Source organism: Sinocyclocheilus rhinocerous, unplaced genomic scaffold (genome assembly GCF_001515625.1).
Source record: "Sinocyclocheilus rhinocerous isolate Xijiao unplaced genomic scaffold, SAMN03320098_v1.1 scaffold68, whole genome shotgun sequence".
Taxonomy (NCBI): Eukaryota; Metazoa; Chordata; class Actinopteri; order Cypriniformes; family Cyprinidae; genus Sinocyclocheilus; species Sinocyclocheilus rhinocerous.
The window spans coordinates 541,184-546,591 of record NW_015666487.1 but is presented as its reverse complement, the minus strand read 5'-3'; the positions used below and the strand labels follow the sequence as shown (position 1 = coordinate 546,591).

Genomic DNA, 5,408 nt, shown 5'->3' with positions numbered 1-5,408 from the left:
TTGAAAACGGTTTCAAGGTGCCAGTTTTTGAAATCAATACCATATCATCTCTGTGTAAACTACAAAAACATGAATTTGTGAAAATGGTGACGACATGTGGATATGTACATGTTCAGTATATGTGTGCAGACTTGTGTTTCTTTACAAAGTAACATTTCTGGCCTGGCATGTATAGGCCTAATACAGTGTTTTTAGTCATTTTCGCAAATCTGTGTGAACAGGAAGTGTTTTGACAACGATGTTGTCTGTATGCAAAGCATTTAAAAAATGCTAAGGAAAAACTTTTCTGTTTTTAGTACATTGACACATAACCATGCCTTTTGTTTCGAATATACAATTAAATCCTTTCAGCAAGGTTTTAAACGTTTGTGAAACTACAAAAGTGTACAAGTAATTAGGTCTGGTATTTCACCAGATTATATTTTAAAAACATACCCCTTGAAAGCAATTGTATAAGCAACACGTTGGCTAATTAAAAATAATAATAATGATACAATAATAAAAAAAATTTAATACTAGAAATAACAAAGACGGAATGAGTGGATCTCAAAGACTTTCACATCTAGCTGACTTGCTGATGTCATTTTCTATCATTGCTCTATCCGAGTTCGGTCAGAGCGAGAAGAGGCACAATTTGCGCACACTCAAAAGAGCACACACCACAGCAGAGCTCGCGGAGCACTGTGCAAACACGAGACAGGTTGGTGGTGATGAACACAGACCGACTCTGAGCTCTATTGTATATATCGTCACTTCACCTCGAGCGCTCCGCGTGGACTGTCCTCGCTGCAGTAATCGCTGCGTCTCTCCCTTTCACCCCCAAAAAACCTCACCGCAGCTGTCAGCCGATTAGTGAGCACTTCCATCGCGTTTACCTTTTACAGTCGCCCGAAGCAGGAATCGTCAGACCTCCTTTTGGCTCTCCGTATCGGTAAGTCCCTATGACTGTGTTTTCGCTGGAATAAGAAACCTTTAGAAAGTCGTTATGGATTGACGTGACGATGGTTGAGTTGGTTCATCTAGCCTACCTGCAGCATTGCAATGCACTGATGAATTTCAGAGGATGAAATGTGTATAATTATGAATACTTTTGTATAGACAAACCCCTTTAAGCCACTTTATTGTGAAGATTATTCAAATTGACTGTTAGCAGTATATGCATCACTGTGTGGGGATTTTACAAATGCCATTATGAGTTAAAAACATCCCGAGGGGTACCAGAGGACACACTAGTAAAAGTTGAGGTAAAAAAATGTGATCTTGCCTTGTCAAATAAATGGACAATAGTTGACAATGGCCCCAGGTGTACACCTCTGAGACAGCTGTGTGTCTTACGTAGCTATCTACTGTGTGTCATTCTAGGGCTAGGTGAGAAACATTTGGCCGCACAGGTTGGTGCATATCATTTATTTTGTATGCTTTTGACAGATTAGGGAGTCAAAAAAGCAAAACAAAAAAAAAATGAAGGTGAACTGGATTATTTTTTGGAATTGTATTGTAATTTTCAACCAACCTGAAAGGATTCTAAAAGAATGCAGAATCTTAAGATTAAAATACAACCATTCTTTGATTCTTATGTCATTTCGTTATTGTGTTATAAACAGAATGCTTGTATTGTATTTTGCTTCTGTGCAGTTAAAGAAAACCTAAAATGGAGCTTTGAAATCCTGAACATTTCCTTTAAATTCATTTTGATGTCCTACAGGGGCAATTGTACTGTTTGTTCTAAATATCTAGTTTTTGTTTTGTGTTATGATGGAATCCTATAGGAATTTCCCATTAATATCACTTCCAGCAAGAAATTCCAACTTCAGGATTTTTCAGTTAGGAGGATATCATAATGCTGTGATATTGCTGTTTTATAGTTAACATTTTTAAATGACTTACTTGACCATCTGTCCTCACTGCTAATACAGTTTCTTATACACTGCAGAATCTATGCATACTGTACAAGGGTGATAGAGCAGAAATGACAGCATAGTGAAATTTTAAGCATGTAGCTATTTCCTATAATCAATTATCTACAATCTTACACTCTCAAGGTCATACTGTAAAATAATGAAATAATTGAAATGTTTGTTATATAATGTGACTGTCTGAATAAGCTGGATGTGCTAAATCATTTGGCTGGCTAAATTCACGTGTGACATAATCTGTCAGGCTTGTGTGGATGGGAGCACTGTTATGATGAGTCGACTAAAGGTTTAAAACGCCTTTTGATCTCTGGACAGGGCTCAGTTTGCATAGTCATCATAATGGCTGCTAGTCGGTTCTTAGATGACACAATTGCTTGTACAACATAACACATTGTTGTGTTGATCATAACACAGAATTTTCTGTAGCGCAAATATAAGATGAGCTCAACATATATAGTAGATCAGAATATGCTGTGTGCTCCACCGTGCAGCTGCTACTTTGGATGAACCACTGCTAGTCCTTGTGTACGTCAAAGATCAGTTTAATCTATCTGCATTACAGCAGTGTCGCGTGAAAAGGCAAAATCGTTTTAAGAGATCGATTCAACCTGTGCAGTATAGTCACAGGGGACAGTATTCTCTCTGCTCTCCTGTTGCAGCAGAAATAGCACTGATGCAGCCTAAATGGAAAATGGAGTGGACTATTGCATTTTAGGTAGACAGGCTCTTCGGTTCCTTTTATAGCCTGCAGTGACCAATTCTTTTCAACAGTAACAGTAGATCAGATGGACCTTATTGTTCAATCTCACACTACATTTTATGTTTGTCTAGAATGATGCAACAAGTAGCAATATCTCATTTTTGCATCTTATTATTATTTATACTAGGGCAAATTAAATCCTAAACGTTGGAATCGTTTTTTTAATGTTTTGAAATTGAATTTTCACAGCCCTGAGACAAAAGATTCTCATGCATCCTCGTAAAACTGTTCGCTAGAGTGCTCTTAAAAAGATTTAACAGTAGGAATTGGAAATTAGTATTGTATTTGTAATTTCTGTTGTTGTTTCTCATTGCTATAGCACATGGAAATTCCTCTCTGGAGAGTTTATGGAAAGTAAGTTTAAATTTGGATAGCTTAGATGGGCGTCTAAATTTAATGGGATAGTTCACCCAAGAAAGATTGTTCTGTCAACATTTGCTCACCCTCATGTTGTTCCAAACCTAAATCGCTTTCTTTCTTTGGTGGGACACAAAACGAAGATATTTTGGTATCCAAACAATTTTGGTTACCATTGACCTCCATTTTATGAATAAAAACACTTTGACAAACTGTCTCAAAATATCTTCTTTTATGTTACACAGTTTGAAACAACATGAGGGTGTGTAAACAATGACAGAAGTTTCATTTTTGAGTGAACTATCCCTCAAGAATGAACATTCTGCCATTATTTCAAACATATGACTTTTTCTTCAATTGAACGAGAAAAGAAAACCGTTTTAACTTGTTCTTTTCTTTTCTATAGAGATGTGACCAGGGGCTGTAAAACTCCAAAAAGGGGAAAAATCCCAAAAGATAGCTTTGTGTGCGATTGAAATTTAAGAAGAAAATCACGTTCACATGACATCAGTAAATGATGATTGAATTTGAATTTATGAGTAAACTATTCCATCCTCAATTGGTAGAAATACTGTAAGTCAGTGAAATGAAGAGAACAAAACGTTTCCACCAATCCTGTTGACCAATTATTGGATCATTTGAACCTTCAATTTTGTGGCTTGACAGAAATCATGTAAATCTTTGACAATGGAGGGATCAGCTGGATGAGGATTCAATTAGGAATGATGCTGATCGTCTAATTAGTTTGTTATCATAAATCACACTCACAGAATGGGAACATGCTATACGGCAATGCGTTATCGCTGATTCATAGTCAGCTTCAGCGCAGCTGTTTTTAGCACTCTGAATTTGCTATGCTGTGCTTTTTTCTCATGGGTGGATCCCTCATAAAGAGAGGTATTCCACAAGGACTTGGGCCTCCAATGCAGTCTGCAGCTCAAAATGGGTTATGCTCCTGCCTTTAAAAGCGCACCTGCTCACAATCCGGGCTTGATGGCTTCATTTTCACCATGTTAAAATGTGTAAATGTTTGTTTAGTAGTATTTTCTGCATTCCTGTCTTTAGAGAACAGTCAAGATGTATGTCTTTTACTCAGCCATTTGATTGAAAATAAAATGCATTTGTGTGGGAAACTAAATTAGTACTCATTATCGTCAGCATCGCTGCTCGTTTGTCAGTCTCAGACTGAAAATTAATTGTAATGAACTTTGAAGCACAATGTTCTCATCGAGTGTTTACGTGAGCCTCTATGAATGTGATGAGAGCTCATCTCTATGATTTAGTAGCGGTGAAGAAATTAAAAAGCAGCAGAATTACTCAGCATTTCATCCGCAGCACTGCTGCCATGCTTTCTGTCTCTCTGCTTTCATTGTATCCTTTATTAATGTAACAGAAGGATTGGCTTTTTCAATTTGCAAAAAAATTTAAATGTCACGTTGAAGCTTAGGATGTGATGACCTTTTGGTAATTATGGGTATGATGCTTTGTTTAATTAACCCATTTCTCTGACAGTAACGCACACACTGTGTGTGACAGCCATCTAGGGGGAAAAGTGCTAGAGACCGCTCTTATAAGCATGTGGGCAGGATAAAACACTGCTCGTCCTCCAAAGGGACAGACAAATTTATAATAATAATTATAAGCTGAAATAGGGGATTTCTTATGAGAATGCTCTCATGCCTAGTGAGATATTATTTACTGACACAGTCTATTCTGGAATATTCTCTAGGCGCTTTTTCATTTTCCCTGTGCTAAGACAACTGTATGAATGGTTTTGTGTTAATGAAAATGATGGGATCTTTCAAGAAAAACACTGCACTAGAAGCTCCAGACTTTTGGTGTGTTTGTCCCACTGATCTAAGCCTCCTTTAAATGTAATCAGCCAGCATGAAATGATATAATCCACAATGACTCACTCAAACCATCATATTTATTCAACTGCACGGCTTGCTTAGATTTATTTTAGCCATGATATTAATTATGAAATGAGTATTCCCGCTTGCAATGTACCTTTAGTACATCAGTATTTGTGCGCTTAGCTTAATATCCCATTTTCTCAAATTCAATTAAATTTGTGTAGTACATTTACAGTATATATTTACTGTATACTCTATAGGATATTTAAAGGGGTATCAACTTCGCGCTGTGGATCGCCGGATCGACTTTCACCGTGGACAGCCCGGGGTCATCACATGTGGTTGTCGCAAGCCCGCCCGCCGCCGCTCACTCAAGCCGGTCTCCGCTCACTCTAGCCCGCCTTGTGTTAAGCTATGTTTCGTTGTGAAAGCGAAACTACTTTGTTTGGCCTTCCAAAAGAGGAAGATATCAGCTTCGTCATGCCTGGAGCTGATCCGTGCTGGTTGCTGAGGAAATAC

The 5,408-nt window shown here is 37.7% G+C and overlaps 1 protein-coding gene across 1 annotated transcript in view; it reads left to right on the top strand.

Moving 5' to 3' along the window:
* Positions 1 to 603: 603 nt before the first annotated feature.
* The window catches only part of LOC107732405 (visinin-like protein 1), a 31,723-nt gene continuing 26,918 nt past the window's right edge, over positions 604 to 5,408 (top strand). Inside the window, exon 1 of the mRNA XM_016543726.1 lies at positions 604 to 931. The gene's annotated coding sequence lies outside the window, so the exon portion shown is untranslated. The remainder of the gene's footprint in view (positions 932 to 5,408) is intronic.